Source organism: Topomyia yanbarensis, chromosome 2, assembly GCF_030247195.1.
Source record: "Topomyia yanbarensis strain Yona2022 chromosome 2, ASM3024719v1, whole genome shotgun sequence".
NCBI classification, from domain to species: Eukaryota; Metazoa; Arthropoda; class Insecta; order Diptera; family Culicidae; genus Topomyia; species Topomyia yanbarensis.
The window spans coordinates 206,524,219-206,545,359 of NC_080671.1; positions in this window are offsets into that span (position 1 = coordinate 206,524,219).

Below are 21,141 nucleotides of genomic sequence, written 5' to 3' on the forward strand. Positions count from 1 at the left end.
TTTCGATGCATTCGAGGTTAGTCGACATCTGAGCTGCAAAGAATTGAAATGAATAAATTATATCGACAATATATGAGAAATGCAATCATATTTTTGCATATATGCACATTATTGAACCTGTTTTGAAAATTCTGGAAAACGATTCAATGGTTTATGAATATTCCTATCATACGGCATATCATAACACATCAATTCGATGATCGACGAAGAATGCCGCCCTAATTGAAGACATCTGGACACATGTGCACACCATATTACCGGTTTCGATGATTCTAAGTTTCCTACTTTGACAATTTTTGGTAATATTTGTTATGTGTATATCAAATAACGTCAATTTGAAAACCTACAAGAAATGCAATAGTTTTTAAAGGCGTTTAAATGCAAGTTTTTTGTCCCTTTATGGGCAGCTAGGGCCGAGGGTGGTGCCCAGCGGGTTTCATACATCCTTGACCTGACGGACAAAGCTAAGGTGCCTTGAACACAGGCAACGCAGATCCAAGGCCACCATTGAAATGATAAGTTCTGCGTTTGAGAAGTACTTCCCCCGGTTGCCAAACGAATACCTGTAATGAATACTTGTTGCTTTGTATGTATGAATCTAATGTTCAGTCCTAGGTGGTGTATGCGTGGAAGGTGTGATTTTTAGCGTTCGAGTCCAGGAGTGCATATCTGTCTGGGTTAGCGTGGGCGTTTACTAATTGTGTAATAGTGTGATCGCTAAAGGCTCAAGCATTTGAATGCTAGCGTGTCTCTAACTTTGCGTGCATAAATTCGATTCTAGATTCGTGTGGCCATTCGCATATTCACGTGTATTCTTGAACGATCGCGCGCGGACCGTGGATCTGATAATTATTTTTTAGTGTATGGTAGAGGAACGTGTTGTCTGGTGAATGTGAGCATCATTCTTGATTGGTCCAACTGAAGGCTTGAGTCTAGGGTGATCGAGAGTAGAGAATTCCGAACGTAGCCGGTCTATGATCGCGCGAGTGGTGGGTTAATGCTTGAGACCGCGGTTGTAAAGTTATAGGTGCTGAAAAGTTCGCTTAAGTAAAAGGGTGTTTTAATATTGGCGAAATTGCGAGCGGTGCGGTGGATCATTGAAATTGTAATGTAAGCTCGCGTTTTTGACCAGGTTTGTGTTATCGCGAAAGTTAGGGGCGTTTGTGCGTTTTGGATGTGACTGTATATGGAAGAATATGCAATTGATTGTGTTAGTGAGGCGATCATCGAAATGATAGATCCTACGAGTGAATGCACTTGGCCCAGTCACCTGTCAAGCATTTGTGTATTTGTGTGTGTTGAGATATGTGTGGAGCCTGTAAATAATATTTTAATACGAATAATATTTTATACGTTAAAATAAGAAATGTGTTATATACTACTTGCAGTTTGTTGATCGTTCCTACTTATCTGATTCCATCGAGTATGAGAATACATCTCCACTGTGCTAAAACCTGGCGACGTCTGATGGCAGAGAAGAATCATTGTTGGCAGCAATGTTGCTCTTCTTGGATGTATGAGCTCGAAAAGGTCATCACAAGAATATAACGCATGAGACCGAAAATAAATAAAAATAAAATAAAGAGAAGAGTTAGTATTGTTATTGAGTATTAATAATGTGCCGAATTTTTTTTTTCGAGAGTTGTCCTACTGGAGCTGTAGAGCTAGGTTCTCGGAAGGGCTCCCCGTCAGAATCGCATACTACAATTTGCAGACGAGACAGGCAATGTCGCCCACTAAAACACTGCTTTAGGCCAATTGTAGCGGGCCGTGATTCTGAAAGTGATAATCATTGTACGGTTCAGGTATGTGCGGGCGTAGGGACTCGCGAACGCGTGTATCATCGCGAAGAGCTCGAGCATTTGTACGTTAACGTGTTCGATCGCGTGTGCCTTTGTATGTCGCGTGTGCTAACGTGTATGTAACTTCGCGTGCATAAATTCTATATAAATGCCGTTTGCTTTCGCATATTCGCGTGTATTCTAGAATGATCGCGCGCGGACCGTGAATCTAATATTTAATTTTTCGTGTGCGGTTCAGATTCTAGAAAAAAGTGGGCTCTCACATATCACTAGAGTTCTCAGTCATGTCGCCAAGGAACGTGTTACCTTGTGGATATGAGCTTTATTTTTCGATTGGTATAACTGAATGTGTGGACCTAAGTTACTAGAATGGAGGATAAAGATTTCCGGACGTGACCGATTCATGATCGCGCGCGCTTGCGGGTTCGCGTTTGAGGCCGCGTTTGTAACTTCGTAAGTACTAAAACATTCACGTTTTTACCGGAGTGTTGCGATCGCGAATGTAGGTGTGCATAGATGATCGCAAAGAGCTGAAGTATCGTTTGTTGACGTGTTTGTCGCGTGTGCTCGTGTGTATGTGCCACGCGGACCGCCATTCTGATATTTAGTTTTCGGTGTACGGATCACATTCTGACAGGGAGTGAGTTACTCCATGTCACTAGATTTCCCGGTCATGTCGCCATGGACCGTGTTGTCCAGTGCATATGAGCGTTTTCTTTTTAATTGATTCAATTGAAGGCATGGACCTAGACTTCTGGAATCGAGGATAGAGACTTCCGGACGTGAACGATTCATGATCGCGCGAGTACGGGGGACTGTAGGTTCACGCTTGAGACTGCGTTTGAGTGATTACAAGTACTGAGACGTTCATATTATCACAGGGATTTTATAATGTCTGGAAGAGCGCGAGTATAGCTTGCGTGGATAGTCGCGAAGGGCTCAAGCATTTTATTTGTTTGTCGCGTGTATGTGACTTTGTGTGTATACATTCGATTTTTATGTAGTTTAGTGGATATGAGCATTATATTTTTGATTGGTCCACCTGAAGGCATTGGACTTATTCTACTAGGGCCGAGAATAGGGGATTCCGGACGAAACCGATTCAACACGGGTGTTGGCGATAGTCAACCAACGTAAGGGGTGGATTCCGGTAGTATAACCTCAAATAAAACAACCGTCGTGTGCGATTTCAATATGCGAGAGGTTATTATATTCCTGCGGGTAATAGTTTTATAAGCTAGCATTAATATAAACTGTAAATTTAAGTATAAATTTGCTAAATATAATGAGACGATTAACTCACGTTTAGTCCCTTTAGTTGTAAATTAAACCGCGCCAATTAGCTCGGTATAAGTTGAGTTCCTTAGTTCAGTTCCTGTAGTTGATAAGAATGAGCCGGCGCTAATCTATTCCGACAATGTGTTAGTGTCGGTTTCTGATGGGGCGAAGCCGAAACGCAACATAGTATGAAATAAGGATTTGTGCCCTCCTGTACAAAGACTGGTTTTTACCAACAAATTTTCACCTTAGTGAGAAATTTTGGTTTTTATCAAATTTTCCTCCTTAGGGTGAAATATAGCATAGTGCTTTCGCATAGGCCTGCTAAGCCAAGACAAGTTTCGGCTTCACTTGTGTCTCATCGGCATAAACAGAACTTCTGCTCGAACGGGACATCACGTTTGATCAGTCGTTTGATTGAAACACATAGTGTGTTTTAGTTTTAAGGGATTTGCGTCAAGCCGGCGCTAATCTATTCCGACAATGTGTTAGTGTCGGTTTCTGATGAGGCGAAGCCGAAACGCAACATAGTATGAACTAAGGATTTGTGCCCTCCTGTACAAAGACTGGTTTTTACCAACAAATTTTCACCCTAGTGAGAAATTTTGGTTTTTACCAAATTTTCCTCCTTAGGGTGAAATATAGCATAGTGCTTTCGCATAGGCCTGCTAAGCCAAGACAAGTTTCGGCTTCACTTGTTTCTCATCGGCATAAACAGAACTTCTGCTCGAACGGGACATCATATTTGATCAGTCGTTTGATTGAAACACATAGTGTGTTTTAGTTTTAAGGGATTTGCGTCAAGCCGGCGCTAATCTATTCCGACAATGTGTTAGTGTCGGTTTCTGATGAGGCGAAGCCGAAACGCAACATAGTATGGACTAAAAATTCGAGATACATACGGTGTTGTACTTTTAAACCGAACGGATCTCAATGTGCTTCTGTACCAGACTTTCTTTCAGAAGATTGCTTAAATCTGCTTAGAACTTCATCAGAGAATATAGCTTGACATTCATAGCCATTAGCATAACGGAACTGCAACGGCGATGGTTTCTATCAAAGCCGACAATTACAGGTTCCTACTGGCCTTAGTCCCAGTGTATATCATTGAAGGATCTGCTATACATAATCGTCTGTAAGCGATGGATAATATAATTAAAAGCCATGCCTCCAATTTGGATAAGACGTTTAGTTATCTATACGGCAGTATAACAAATGAATATGCCCTGGTCGGGATGTAACCGGAAACAAACACATTCCGCACGGTGGCTCATTGTCGCGCAAGGTAACCATGTGGATCCTGGAGATGCTTCCGCGGTCATTGCAAAACCACTTCTTGTAGATATTGCACATCACCACTGCGCATGGTTCGTTGGATACCACAGTAGCAACATTCCACACCATCTTCGCAATCTTCGATCTGCAGCTCACCGATGACATTAGTGATACCAGCAACTTTCGATGCATTCGAGGTTAGTCGACATCTGAGCTGCAAAGAATTGAAATGAATAAATTATATCGACAATATATGAGAAATGCAATCATATTTTTGCATATATGCACATTATTGAACCTGTTTTGAAAATTCTGGAAAACGATTCAATGGTTTATGAATATTCCTATCATACGGCATATCATAACACATCAATTCGATGATCGACGAAGAATGCCGCCCTAATTGAAGACATCTGGACACATGTGCACACCATATTACCGGTTTCGATGATTCTAAGTTTCCTACTTTGACAATTTTTGGTAATATTTGTTATGTGTATATCAAATAACGTCAATTTGAAAACCTACAAGAAATGCAATAGTTTTTAAAGGCGTTTAAATGCAAGTTTTTTGTCCCTTTATGGGCAGCTAGGGCCGAGGGTGGTGCCCAGCGGGTTTCATACATCCTTGACCTGACGGACAAAGCTAAGGTGCCTTGAACACAGGCAACGCAGATCCAAGGCCACCATTGAAATGATAAGTTCTGCGTTTGAGAAGTACTTCCCCCGGTTGCCAAACGAATACCTGTAATGAATACTTGTTGCTTTGTATGTATGAATCTAATGTTCAGTCCTAGGTGGTGTATGCGTGGAAGGTGTGATTTTTAGCGTTCGAGTCCAGGAGTGCATATCTGTCTGGGTTAGCGTGGGCGTTTACTAATTGTGTAATAGTGTGATCGCTAAAGGCTCAAGCATTTGAATGCTAGCGTGTCTCTAACTTTGCGTGCATAAATTCGATTCTAGATTCGTGTGGCCATTCGCATATTCACGTGTATTCTTGAACGATCGCGCGCGGACCGTGGATCTGATAATTATTTTTTAGTGTATGGTAGAGGAACGTGTTGTCTGGTGAATGTGAGCATCATTCTTGATTGGTCCAACTGAAGGCTTGAGTCTAGGGTGATCGAGAGTAGAGAATTCCGAACGTAGCCGGTCTATGATCGCGCGAGTGGTGGGTTAATGCTTGAGACCGCGGTTGTAAAGTTATAGGTGCTGAAAAGTTCGCTTAAGTAAAAGGGTGTTTTAATATTGGCGAAATTGCGAGCGGTGCGGTGGATCATTGAAATTGTAATGTAAGCTCGCGTTTTTGACCAGGTTTGTGTTATCGCGAAAGTTAGGGGCGTTTGTGCGTTTTGGATGTGACTGTATATGGAAGAATATGCAATTGATTGTGTTAGTGAGGCGATCATCGAAATGATAGATCCTACGAGTGAATGCACTTGGCCCAGTCACCTGTCAAGCATTTGTGTATTTGTGTGTGTTGAGATATGTGTGGAGCCTGTAAATAATATTTTAATACGAATAATATTTTATACGTTAAAATAAGAAATGTGTTATATACTACTTGCAGTTTGTTGATCGTTCCTACTTATCTGATTCCATCGAGTATGAGAATACATCTCCACTGTGCTAAAACCTGGCGACGTCTGATGGCAGAGAAGAATCATTGTTGGCAGCAATGTTGCTCTTCTTGGATGTATGAGCTCGAAAAGGTCATCACAAGAATATAACGCATGAGACCGAAAATAAATAAAAATAAAATAAAGAGAAGAGTTAGTATTGTTATTGAGTATTAATAATGTGCCGAATTTTTTTTTTCGAGAGTTGTCCTACTGGAGCTGTAGAGCTAGGTTCTCGGAAGGGCTCCCCGTCAGAATCGCATACTACAATTTGCAGACGAGACAGGCAATGTCGCCCACTAAAACACTGCTTTAGGCCAATTGTAGCGGGCCGTGATTCTGAAAGTGATAATCATTGTACGGTTCAGGTATGTGCGGGCGTAGGGACTCGCGAACGCGTGTATCATCGCGAAGAGCTCGAGCATTTGTACGTTAACGTGTTCGATCGCGTGTGCCTTTGTATGTCGCGTGTGCTAACGTGTATGTAACTTCGCGTGCATAAATTCTATATAAATGCCGTTTGCTTTCGCATATTCGCGTGTATTCTAGAATGATCGCGCGCGGACCGTGAATCTAATATTTAATTTTTCGTGTGCGGTTCAGATTCTAGAAAAAAGTGGGCTCTCACATATCACTAGAGTTCTCAGTCATGTCGCCAAGGAACGTGTTACCTTGTGGATATGAGCTTTATTTTTCGATTGGTATAACTGAATGTGTGGACCTAAGTTACTAGAATGGAGGATAAAGATTTCCGGACGTGACCGATTCATGATCGCGCGCGCTTGCGGGTTCGCGTTTGAGGCCGCGTTTGTAACTTCGTAAGTACTAAAACATTCACGTTTTTACCGGAGTGTTGCGATCGCGAATGTAGGTGTGCATAGATGATCGCAAAGAGCTGAAGTATCGTTTGTTGACGTGTTTGTCGCGTGTGCTCGTGTGTATGTGCCACGCGGACCGCCATTCTGATATTTAGTTTTCGGTGTACGGATCACATTCTGACAGGGAGTGAGTTACTCCATGTCACTAGATTTCCCGGTCATGTCGCCATGGACCGTGTTGTCCAGTGCATATGAGCGTTTTCTTTTTAATTGATTCAATTGAAGGCATGGACCTAGACTTCTGGAATCGAGGATAGAGACTTCCGGACGTGAACGATTCATGATCGCGCGAGTACGGGGGACTGTAGGTTCACGCTTGAGACTGCGTTTGAGTGATTACAAGTACTGAGACGTTCATATTATCACAGGGATTTTATAATGTCTGGAAGAGCGCGAGTATAGCTTGCGTGGATAGTCGCGAAGGGCTCAAGCATTTTATTTGTTTGTCGCGTGTATGTGACTTTGTGTGTATACATTCGATTTTTATGTAGTTTAGTGGATATGAGCATTATATTTTTGATTGGTCCACCTGAAGGCATTGGACTTATTCTACTAGGGCCGAGAATAGGGGATTCCGGACGAAACCGATTCAACACGGGTGTTGGCGATAGTCAACCAACGTAAGGGGTGGATTCCGGTAGTATAACCTCAAATAAAACAACCGTCGTGTGCGATTTCAATATGCGAGAGGTTATTATATTCCTGCGGGTAATAGTTTTATAAGCTAGCATTAATATAAACTGTAAATTTAAGTATAAATTTGCTAAATATAATGAGACGATTAACTCACGTTTAGTCCCTTTAGTTGTAAATTAAACCGCGCCAATTAGCTCGGTATAAGTTGAGTTCCTTAGTTCAGTTCCTGTAGTTGATAAGAATTTTAATTATAATATAAATGTGATGATCCAGGTTCTGGTATTTCTTACCAATTATCACCAACTTATAGATTAAGGTTAGGTATTCGTTGTAAGATAGCGTGGGATTATTCAGCACTGTTTGTACAAATTATCTATAAGTGTTATTAATTATTTATATAAATCAAATTTACCTATTAAGTTCACTTCATTAGTTTTAACGTAGAATTAAGTTCAAATATCCACAGTAGTTTTAATTTTAGCATAGATTTAAGTTTAGGCTATGGAATTCGGTGCACGCTTTAAAGTCCGTTTAATCGTTTCTGACCTCTCACTCACCTCAGTGACAAGTATTGGTACCTATCATTTTCAGTTGCCCAGCGAAGTAGTTCGGGAGGGTTGAATTGGGGATCTAAACAAAGGCGTTTTATAAAAAGGTGTCTACATCTGTGTCACGCGGGTGGATTGGGGTTCGGTGCGTTCATTTGCGTTGGTCGCTGGTGACACTCCTCCCCAGTATGTCGATCCGTTGATTGGCTTACAACATTTCGCGCCGAACATCCAACACAGCCAACTTGGCCACCGGGCGCTCGTAGATACCGGTTGCGGTTTTTACTGTTGCTGCTCTGATTTGGCCATCCTTTTTGCAGGTGTTTGTACCGATTATTTTCCCCTTGGGCCAACAGTTCCGGGGTAGCTGGGGGTCGACGATAATCACCACGTCACCAATCTCGATTGGTTTTGTGTTCGCGTACCACTTTGTTCTACTAGTTATCTCTGGCAGGTAATCGCTCAACCAACGTTTCCAAAATTGGTTCGCCAATACCTGTGATGTTCGCCAGCTCCGCCTCAGCACAACACCACTATCGTCGAGAGTACAGAGTGGTTTTGTGCCGTCTGACGATCCTAGAAGGAAGTGATTTGGAGTGAGAGCAGGTGCGGATTCGTCATCCACCGGAACATGGATCAGGGGCGCGAGTTAACGGTGTTTTCGATCTCGGTTAGCAGGTTTCGGAGTACTTCATCGTTGGGTTTCCTCAGGGAACGAATTGACATCAGGTTCCGTTTCACTACTCCGATCAAACGCTCCCAACTGCCTCCCATGTGTGGCGATAAAGGAGGGTTAAACTTCCAGCTGGTCTCTGTACTGCTGAACTCCTTAATCACTTCCTCTAGGTTGATCTCCGCTGCTGCTTCTTGCAACTCCCGATTAGCTCCGATGAAACAGGTACCACGGTCGCTGTAGAGTGTTCTTGGAGTTCCTCGACGTGCTGCAAAATTGCGGAGGCCCATGACGCACGAGTCGGTGTTGAGGGTGTGTACTACCTCGATGTGAATCGCCCGGGTAGTCAGGCACGTGACCAACATTCCCCAACGTTTCTCCACTCGACGACCTACAACTACCTCCAATGGTCCGAAGTAGTCAATACCTGCATGCGTGAACGGGCGAGCAAAGGCGTCGAGTCTTTCTGATGGGAGTTCCGCCATCATTGGTGGCTGCGGGATCGAACGGTCATTTTTGCAACGCTGGCAATCTTTGCGCACATTTGCATAGGCATTGCGTAGTCGGGGAATACAAAATTTTTGGCGCAGTTCGTTCAGAACGGTCTCGTGGTTTTGATGGTGATATTTTCTATGGTAGTGTATAATTATGAGTTTAGTAGTGTGATGGTCACGGGGTAGAATGATTGGGTTCTTGGCGTCTTCAGTAGCTAATGAGCAGGCACTGATCCTTCCCCGCATTCTTAATAGCCCATGGTCATCTATCCAGGGTGACAACTTGTACAGGGAGCTGGATTTTGGAACAGACTGCTCGGATTTAAGGAGGATGGCTACTTCATCTGGGTAGGCTTCTCGTTGAGCTTGGCGCATCACGTAGCGTTCTGCGACCAGCAGTTCCTCCGAAGTAGCAGGTCCACTCATGATGGGCATCTTTCGGCTCTTCAAATGGCAGTTCACAGGGAAGCGATGAACAGCAACAGCAACGTTAACCATTCGCTTCCAACTAGAGACATTTATTGCATTATCTGGCTTTGTGAAGTGAGCTAGCAGGCTCGGACGAAGTTCGGTGTCGGTTGATGCGGCCATGTTTCTTCTGGCAACCGGAGGAAGTCGGGGCCGTTGTACCATCTCGAACTAGGAGTCATATCTGGAGACTTCTCCCATTTTGTAGCATCATCTGCAACATTAAGTTTAGTCGGGACCCAACGCCATTGGTGCACCTCTGTGGCTTCAAAAATCTCGCTCACCCGAGATGCGATGAAGGATGAATATCGGCGATGATCGAAGCCCAACCAACAGATTACGTCCCTGGAATCCGTGTGATAAAAGAGTTTGTCTACCGGAAAGGACAATGAATCGACGACTGACCGGGCGAGCCTTACGCCGATTACTGCAGATTCACACTCCAATCTCGGGATCGTATGGTATCTCAATGGCGCGACTCTAGTTTTGGCGGCGACGAGAGAGCATCGGACGACTCCATTCTGGACGAAGCGTGTGTAGTAGGCAGCGGCCATGGCGTTCTCACTAGCGTCCACGAATGTGTGTAGCTGAACATCTTCGTAATCATTAGTGAAGTTTGAGCGGAAGCATCGTGGAATCTGGACTTGTTCGACTTCAGGCAGTACTCTCAACCAGGTTCGCCATTTTGTGAGAATGTTGTCATCAATCTTATCATCCCACTGTATGCCGGAACGCCAGACTTCTTGCAACAGAATCTTCAAATAGGCCAGAAATGGAGCGATAAGTCCAAGAGGGTCGAATATCGTCATCAGAACTCTCAGTACTTCTCGCTTCGTTGGCCGGCGATGACCTTCTAATAGGTCACGGTCGTAGCGATCCCAACCGACTTTGAAGGTGAAAACATCCGCCTCAGTACGCCACCACATGCCAAGCACCTTTTCCGTGGCAATTTCTGGCGAAAGATCCAAGTTCTTGTCGGTGGTGTTGATCATCTGCAGGGCCTTCAAGACGTCTTGAGAATTGCTGGTCCAATTGCAGATTTCAAATCCGCCTTGCGAATGCACGAATGCTACGTCCTGTGCAAGCTTGATCGCCTTTTCTTCAGTGTCGACGCTCACTAACATGTCGTCTACGTAATGCTGTTTTTTTATGACTTCTGTGGCTGCTGGATATGTCTGTGCAAAGCGATCTGCATTCAGGTTCATCACATACTGGGCACAGCTCGGTGAGCAACAAGCGCCAAAGGTCATAACTCTCATCACGTAGACCACAAGCTGTCCATTCTCATCCCTCCAGTAAAAGCGTTGGCACTGCTGGTCCGGTTCCCGAATCATCACCTGGTGAAACATCTCCCTGATGTCACCTGTCAAGGCAATGGGGCTCTCACGAAAGCGGATCAACACAGTGTATAGCGAGGACAGTAGGTCGGGTCTCTTGAGCAGTGTCGAATTTAGAGAGACTCCGTGTACCTTGGCTGCTGCGTCCCACACCATTCTCACCTTCCCGGGTTTGTTCGGGTTCGTGACTGGGAACACTGGAAGATACCACGTACGCTGGTACGACTGTTGCAACTCATTCTCCGTCAACTTCCGAATATAGCCTTTGCTCAAGTGATCAGTTATTTTTTGAGTCAGAGTTTTAGCGAGTGCTTTGTCCTGGAGCATACGTTTCTCCAGGCATTGGAACCGATGCAGAGCCATCGCCTGGCTGTCCGGCAGTCGCAAATTGCATAAACGCCATAGTAGGCCCGTTTCGTAACGTTGCCACGTGAATCTGGTCAGAGATTGTTGAAGAGATAGGGCTTGTTCATCCTCGACGGAAAGGAGTGCCCTATGTGGTTTTGTGACACCCAGACTATCAAGCGAGAAATAATCCTTCATCGCCTTATGAAGATCTTCGTCTGTCTTATCCAAATCACAATTACTAATGTGGTAGATGGAGTGTACTGGGCTTGATGCCAGATCGGAACTCCCACCTCCGCACACTGTCCATCCCAGACGTGTCTTTACTGCGATCGGTTGGCTCGGTTGGCCTTCGCGACAGTTAAGAATCATGCTAAGGTGCAAATCTTTAAGTCCAATCAGAATTCGTGGTCGGACACCCTGGTATGATGAAATCGGTAGCCCTTTCATATGGGGGTTGATCTGCGAGAGTTCCTTCATGTCCATCGTCTGGAATGGAAGCATTAATTCCTTCACTGTGCGGGCATCTTTGATAGTATAACCAAATACAAATATTTGTATTTGGTATAACTCTTAGCTCCACCGTGAATACCAGCTATTTCTAATCCAACGATGCGCGAATTCGTTTCCTGGCGCTGTGTTCCACCTGTGTGCAGACACAGCGGCTTAACCTCTCCTTTCAGCTCAAGTTCGTCAGCCAGCTTTTCATCTAGCAGTGTAAGGGCTGATCCATCGTCAAGGAACGCGTGAGTTCGCACAGATCTACGCTCCCCATGCAGCAGTACTGGTAAGTAGCGAAAAAGGGTGTCGCTGGATTTTGTCTGATGTGTGTGGCATCCATGCGTCACCGCTGAATTCGGTTCTGGAAATTCTTTGCTGTTTTCTGACGATATTGATGTCGAGCTCTTGGACGTCCCTTCTGTAGCCAATGAATGCTGCCTCTGGTCGTTATGAAGCAATGCATGATGCTTGTAGTGGAATCCATTTTTTCGTCAGACTTTTGCTTGACATATACCGTCGTGACGACGAAGGCATCGTCGACAGAGCGAGAACACTCGTACAATGGCCCACCTAGAATCCCGAGAAAGCTCCAAGAAACGCTTGCACTTGTCAATGGTCTTACAATCGGCTTTGCACACCGAGCACACATCGTTCGATCCATTTGCGCTGGGATTCATCGCACGCGGTGCGGGAGAACTATTCTCAGAATGTGCGTTCAAGAAGGCATTTCCTTTCTTTGCAGTACTGCGGGACTCGCTCTGTGTCGGCTTGGTACTCATGATGCTTGGGCACATCAAAGTACTTGCCGCTTCGGCTATGGTGTAGATCCAGGTACTGAATGCCGCCAAGTTGACAGCCGGAAGAGACTGCCGATGTTGCGACCAGTTCAGCTTCATCGTGGGTGGCAGTTTGTTGACAAGCTGATGCAGGAGTGTAACGTTGTATAGATATTCTTCCAAGCCGCAAGCGTCCACCGTTGCACAATAATTCTCCACGCTAACAGCAAAGTCCACAAGTGTCTCAAACTTGTCTTCCCTTATGGCTGGCAGAGTGCAGATTTTTTCGATGAGCGAGTTAATTATGGCTTCCGGTTGCCCGAACATCATCTGTAAGATTTTCAGCACACCGGGGACGTTAGAAGCATGCACTAGCCGACACTTTACCGCTTCATAAGCTCGTCCTTTCAAGCTCCGTTGCAATCGGAAAATATTCTCGTCGTTCGTGAAACCACACATAGCCGTCGTACTGTTGAATGTTGCTAGGAAGAGAGGCCATTCCTCAGGGTTGCCGGAAAACTGGGGCAGATCCCTCGAAATAGCATGTCGCGCCGCTATTTGCTTATTAGTCAGCGAACCGTGATCTTCTTTGCGTTGGGCGGAATATCCGTGGTGCGGGTTTTCGTGGTGAACCGACGCCGAGATTTCCGATGCTGATCGGTGGTTCGTACGGGGAATCGTACCAGCTCTTTGCTGGCTTTCCTGATGTGAGTGTCGATTGGAGTGAGCATAGGGGAAGAAATCAGAAACTTGTTGGCCATCTACCCACTCTCTTTCGGCACTTCCTGCACTGCTTATATTTGATCCCGTCTCACTGGCTAATTCTTCAAGCAATTTATATTTCTCCTCCAAGTATGTTCTTTCTTGCTCCGCTTTCTTCGCGTTTAGCAAGCGTTCCTCCTCCAGCTTGTTTGCATGCAGAGCACGTTCCTCCTCTAACTTTTGCAGTTTCAGTTCGCGTATTCTTCAATGATCGCGCTTGGACGTCTTGTCTAGTTTTTTTTTCTATTGGTCCAACTAAAGGCATGAATTTGGGCTGCTAGGATCAAGGGCGGAGACTTCTGGACGTGACCGATTCATGATTGCGCGAGCTTAGGTTCTTAGGTTCCAACGTTCACCTAATCAATCGGGGTGTTTGAATATTGGCGAGATCGCGGGCGTTCGTATTTGTGACCAGGTTTGTGTTATCGCGTAGGCCACGTTTGTACGTTTGGAATGATAGATTGTTAGTGTATATGAGAGAATAAGCAATTTGTGTTAGTGAGTGTTAGCATGGATCTAATTGAAAATATAGCAACAAAAGAAGGGTGCCTGCAGAGAGAATTGGGCCCTAAACCCACATTGTATATTATTTGATCATGGCAGTGTATAATAAAGGTCGCCAAGTTAAGTACTAAAAAATAATCGTATCCCAAGTTTCTGTGATATAATCACTGTAATACTGCTTTGGTGGAAAAGCCTCCGGACCAAGGTACAGTATCATGCCGAGGGAAAGGCGTTTAAATGCAAGTTGACATTTTATTATTGGTTCCAGTAACTTGGGGAACATTTCGGTTCTCCGGACCCAATTTTTTTTCCAATATTTTTGATTCGTAAGATTTAAATGCAATACAATCAGATATAAACCAAACTTTGATAAATTTAATCTAACCGCCTGAGTCAATTCATACCAGTAATGCCGTCTCCAAGCTTTAACCACATCAGACAAGTCTAGCTACCGGACGAACAACGTCCAGGAAGATTGTATAGGAGTTTTCGTCAATGCCCATAGGAATACCCTATTCAATCCACCTAACAGTGAGATAAGCCAATTATTTTATCACTTCTTGTAAAGTAGAGATGGAGAGAGCTTATGTTTGAGTTCTGCTCGACAAAAACCTTGAACGAACTGATGAAAATATAAATGAAATAAATAAAACATATCAAATGAGTGATAAACACGATTCAAATTAATAAAATACATCAAAAGAACAAAAAAATATAAAATGCTTGAACAAAGAGAATAAAATTAATAAAATTAATAGGACAAGTGTAACGTGGTAAGTCGATTTCCTGGTATGCAGTTCACTTGCGTTCGGTTTTCAACCACGCATTTAGGGTTGCAGAATTATTTAAGCCGAAAAAGAGACAAATGGTCTAAAGGATTAAATTTTTATAAAGTAAACGACAAAAAATAAATTCAATGAAATTTGTAAATAAATAACATAAAAATTTATTAAATAAATAAAAATCATAAAATGAATAAACCGAAAAAATAATGAAAATGAATTCATTCATAAATAAAAGGGCTTAAATGAAAACAAGAAACAAAATTACATATACAAAAATAAGCAAGAAACTGGAAGATGTGAAACACTTTTAATATTAAGGGGTTGCACAACTGTAGAACACGAAAAAATTTCAGGAATTTTTCTAGGCGCAATAAAGAGGTGAATCGGGATCTTGTCAAATGAGATTTATAATACTAGTTGCGAAATTCAAAAAATAATTTTTTCAAGTAATTCTGTCACAAGATGGCGGCTATGCAGCCTTTTCCCGTAGACGCATTTTTTGGAAAGGGTTAACGGCCGAAAACCTATCCCCCATAATTTTGAACCTAGAGTTTATAATCAAAATTTTTCTAATTCCTTATAGCAAGCGACGTACGTAGGATTTTTTCGATATTTTGATTTTTGTGAAATGGCGGTCTTTTAAGTAAAAAAAACGCTGAAAACAAAAATCGACACAAAATTGTTTATTAAAAAAATTACAAATAAAAAATAAAATCCTACGTACGTCACTGAATAAATAAATTTTAAATATACTGTGAAAATTTCAAAACGATCAAAAATCATTTGTTTGAGTTACGTTTCCTCCCAGCTCAAAAAATGTGGTTCCGAGAAAAACGCGATTAAAGTTTTCAGTACAATCGGGGTATACATAAGAGGCGTTGCGTTGGAATTGAAAATTTGAACATCTAGCAATTCTCGTCGCCTGCGGTTTTTTGGTATATCACGTATCTATAGTGGACATGAGCTTTATTTTTTTAATGGTCCTAACGGATGTATGGACGTGACCGATTCCGGACGTGACCGATTCATGATATCGCGCATTTGCAGGTTCGCGTTTGAGACCGCGTTTGTAACTTCGTATGTACTAAAACGTTCACATAATTAGAGGAGTGTAAGTATGCGCGATCGCGGGCATAGGTGTGCGTGGATGATCGCGAAAGGCTTAAGCGTTCGTATGTCGACGTGTTTGTCACGTGTGCTCGCGTGTATGTGACTTCGCTTGTATAAATTCGATTTTGAAACCATGCGGCCATTCACATATTCGCCGACCGTCATTCATTTAGTTTTCGGTATACGGATCACATTCTGACAGGGTCTGATTTACTCCATATCACTAGAATTCCCGGTCATGTCGCCATGGAACGTTTTGTCTAGTGGATATGGGAGTTATTTTTTCTTAATTTTTCACTTTTATCTTTTTTTTTAATAATTAATATGGACCTAGTGTTGGTACCGAGGATAGAGACTTCCGGACGATCCCGACTCCTGATGGCGCGAGCGCGGGAGTTTGTAGGAGAGAGATCGCGTTGGTAAGTATATCAGTGCTGAGACGTTCACCTTATCACCGGGGTGTAATCCTGTTTGCGAGTTCGTGGGCGTAGGTTGCTTTGAAAATCGCGAGGGGCTCTAACGTTTGTACGCTGACGTGATTTTGTAACATATTTGCGTGTATTCCAAATTTTCGGTGTGCGGTCTAGCAGAGATTGGGATCCCTTATATCGATAAGGGTTTTCGCCATGAAACGTGTTGTCTAATACGTACGAGCGTATTTTCTTAATTGGTCCAGCTGAAGGCATAGACCCAGGCTTCTAGGATCATAATCATAATACTAGTTGCGAAATTCAAAAAATAATTTTTTCAAGTAATTCTGTCACAAGATGGCGGCTATGCAGCCTTTTCCCGTAGACGCATTTTTTGGAAAGGGTTAACGGCCGAAAACCTATCCCCCATAATTTTGAACCTAGAGTTTATAATCAAAATTTTTCTAATTCCTTATAGCAAGCGACGTACGTAGGATTTTTTCGATATTTTGATTTTTCGTGAAATGGCGGTCTTTTAAGTAAAAAAAAACGCTGAAAACAAAAATCGACACAAAATTGTTTATTAAAAAATTACAAATAAAAAATAAAATCCTACGTACGTCACTGAATAAATAAATTTTAAATATACTGTGAAAATTTCAAAACGATCAAAAATCATTTGTTTGAGTTACGTTTCCTCCCAGCTCAAAAAATGTGGTTCCGAGAAAAACGCGATTAAAGTTTTCAGTACAATCGGGGTATACATAAGAGGCGTTGCGTTGGAATTGAAAATTTGAACATCTAGCAATTCTCGTCGCCTGCGGTTTTTTGGTATATCACGTATCTATAGTGGACATGAGCTTTATTTTTTTAATGGTCCTAACGGATGTATGGACCTAAGTTGCTAGAATTAAGAGTAAAGATTTCCGGACGTGACCGATTCATGATCGCGCGCATTTGCAGGTTCGCGTTTGAGACCGCGTTTGTAACTTCGTATGTACTAAAACGTTCACATAATTAGAGGAGTGTAAGTATGCGCGATCGCGGGCATAGGTGTGCGTGGATGATCGCGAAAGCCTTAAGCGTTCGTATGTCGACGTGTTTGTCACGTGTGCTCGCGTGTATGTGACTTCGCTTGTATAAATTCGATTTTGAAACCATGCGGCCATTCACATATTCGCCGACCGTCATTCATTTAGTTTTCGGTATACGGATCACATTCTGACAGGGTCTGATTTACTCCATATCACTAGAATTCCCGGTCATGTCGCCATGGAACGTTTTGTCTAGTGGATATGGGAGTTATTTTTTCTTAATTTTTCACTTTTATCTTTTTTTTAATAATTAATATGGACCTAGTGTTGGTACCGAGGATAGAGACTTCCGGACGATCCCGACTCCTGATGGCGCGAGCGCGGGAGTTTGTAGGAGAGAGATCGCGTTGATAAGTATATCAGTGCTGAGACGTTCACCTTATCACCGGGGTGTAATCCTGTTTGCGAGTTCGTGGGCGTAGGTTGCTTTGAAAATCGCGAGGGGCTCTAACGTTTGTACGCTGACGTGATTTTGTAACATATTTGCGTGTGTTCCAAATTTTCGGTGTGCGGTCTAGCAGAGATTGGGATCCCTTATATCGATAAGGGTTTTCGCCATGAAACGTGTTGTCTAATACGTACGAGCATATTTTCTTAATTGGTCCAGCTGAAGGCATAGACCCAGGCTTCTAGGATCAAGGACAGATTTCCGGACGTGACCGATTCGTAGTCGCGTGCGCGAGGGCATTTTTGTAGGTTCCCGCTTGAGACCGCGTTTGAGAATGTGAGAGTGTTAAGACGTTCACTATCACCATCTTTGCTGACCCAGCTTCAGGCGAGTGTAAAATGGCAGTATAGGACTCGAAAAGAAGAAATAAAAGACAATATATGAGAGACGTGATAGATTAGACAGGTACAAGATACAGCTGAAGTTACTAATACTTGAATAGCCAACCACCACACATAGCACATCCTTTCTCAATTATCTATTTGTTACTGGCTGATTGTTGATTATGAGGGGGTAAATAAACCTCATCTATACGCCACTATCGAGGCGTATTGTAATCAACATCTTGAAGCGGGCTTCTTATATAAATCAAATCCTGAGTAGTCATAATGATTGATGGATTATTAACATGAGACTAATTCACCTCTAGTAGTAGAACTTGGTACAAATGGAAACTAAAAAGAGCGAATGTCCTTATATTTAGATAACTTTTTTGAATCTATTGTGGCTTGATGATGTTTACAATACCGTCAATCCCATCAACCTGCGAGAGGGTCTAATGATGCATTAAATTGCATTAAATAGAAAAAATCTGGTGTTGCTGTCAAAACCAGGGAAGCCACCAGGAGATCTAACATTCCTGATGGATACTCTTGGTAAACTTCTGGAAAGGGTCATCCTTAATAGGCTGACGAACTACTCTGAAAGTGAGAACGAACTATCGCAGAGGCAGTTCGGATTTCGGAAAGGGATATCGACTGTGGACGCCATTTGCATAGTCATCCCGAGCACGGAGAAAGCAACAAAGCAAAGCATAAGGGGGAATTGCTACTGGGTCGTGGTTACGATTGACGTGAAGAACACGTTCACAGAGGTCGATTAGGGCCACGTCGGGAGTACCTCAGGATTACATACTTGGCTCAACGCTCTGGAATATAATGTACAGCGGAGTGTTAACACTGCAATTGCCCAGGGAAGTCGAGATCGGCTTTCCAGATGATAATCTCCTGATGATAACCGGCGAGATCATTGAGGAGGTTGAGATGTTGACGGCAGAGACAGTAGATCGTTGAAACCTGGATACCTGACGTCAAGTTGCAGCTGGCTCACCACAAGATGGAGGTAGTGCTGGTCAGCAACCGTAAAAAACTCCAGCGTGTTGCGATCAGTGGCGGCAGCTGCGTGGCTTGTGAGAAGGCTGCGAGGACAACTAACGCAGTGTTTTTTTAACCGGGGTAAATTCACCCCCAGGGGTGCGGCAGATGGTGAATAATGCCGGGTAAATTTGAACTTGTTATCCTAATATTTCCATCGAATTATTGGCTTTATAATTTAGAGACGATATTATAGAGACAATAAATGGATGGAAATATTAGGATAAGTTGAAATTTACCCGGCATAATTCGCCAGGTCACCATGTCACCATGTGAATTCACCCCCGGTTGAAAAAAACTGAACTAACGCATTGGCAAGGATTATGACGAACAACGGAGGAGCAAAATGCAGTACGACTCGTCTACTGGTGAGTACCTCATCCCCAATACTGATGTATGGCGTACCGGCCTGGGCTGAACTCAAAGCGGAACCGGAAGAAGTCGACTAGCACGTTTCGCCTAATGGCTGTGCGTGTCGCAAGTGCGTGCAGAGCGATATCATCGGAGGCGGTATGCGTAATTGCCATTTGCATCACATTATGAGGATATGGAATGCTACCCACGGAGGAATACACGAAATGCAAGGAGACTGGTCAGAGCGGACTCGCTGGTTGAGCGGCAGCAAGAGTGGAACACGTGGTCTTCGAAAGCCCTAGATTCAAAGAAGTTCGAAAGAGTATATCTGATGTGACAGTTGACAATATCGTCGAAGAGATATGCAACGACGAGCATATCTGGGATGTTGTCAATAGAGTATTTACGAGTATACTCTCCGAGCTGCAGAGAAGGTGGCGAAGGGACCAAAAAAGTGCGCAGTTGGTTAGAAAGTCGCCGTTAAACCACAAATCGGAGGAAATTCCGCCGCCGGGGAACTCTCCGCAATTGCAGACTAGGTCCACTGCCGGGGACCAGTTGAGTAGTACGTGGCTAGACTCGAGCTACCAGCGTACCGGACGTCAGGCTTTATCGGAATCGTCGAATCGACCTCGACACCCTACCGCTTTTGAGTAAACTAGATCCACCGCCGGGGAAACGAACATAGGTATCGGGTGAAATCTACCACTGGGTAATTCACAGTAGGGTAGATTCAACGGCTTGCACTATTCCACTATATCGTGACAAAAATGGGAGCGGCTCTCACGAAACAAACTAGGTCCACCGCCGGGGACCAGTGGAGTAGTACGCGACTAGACTCGAGCCATACCAGCATACCGGACGTCTGCCTTAATCGAAATCGTCGAATCGACCTCAACACCCTACCGCTCTTGAGTAGACTAGATCCACAGCGGATCTCACGAAACAAACATCGGTACCGAGATAAATTGTGCTGCCAGGAAACTCTCAGTCGGAGTAAGGTAGTTCACCGCCGGAAATTATCTGAGGAGATCTCGATGAAGCTGAGAGCTAAATCGCTCAAGGAAGCAGGTATGGGTGTCAGGAGAAATTCCTCCGTCGGGAAACTTTCAGTCGGACTAGGATGAGTTCACCGCCGGGGGCTATCCGAGTAGATCGTGATAAGACTGGGAGCTGAATGACTCACGGAAACAGGAGCTAAATGGCTCATGGAATCAACATCTAAACGGCTCAATGGGACGAAAGCTGAATGGCGAAATAATAGATGGAGACAAGAAGCAAGAGAAAAGTCGAGAGTTAAATGGCTCAAAGGTGGAGTGAGGCTCCGAGGACGGTGGTAAGCGTAACCGCCACTCATTCCAGTTGGCCTGGGTTCAATTCCAGCCGAGGTCGTTGAGATTTTTCTGAGTTGAAAAAATCTGTGGCCACGTCTTCCTTCGGAAGGGAAGTAAAGCCATTGATCCCCGGTCCATGAGTTGATGGATCGATATCTCGTCCAGATAGTGGAGTCACCTCTCTGGCGTCGGTAAAGAAGAAGTAGAACCCAACTTCTATACTAACAAATATCCTTCTCCCGTGATAATCGTGGAGTGCGCAGTAGTATATACGGCCTCTAGCAAAAGCAAGTATCGGACTAAAAATTCCTTGACGGCACCGGTGGTTGAGTGGTTAA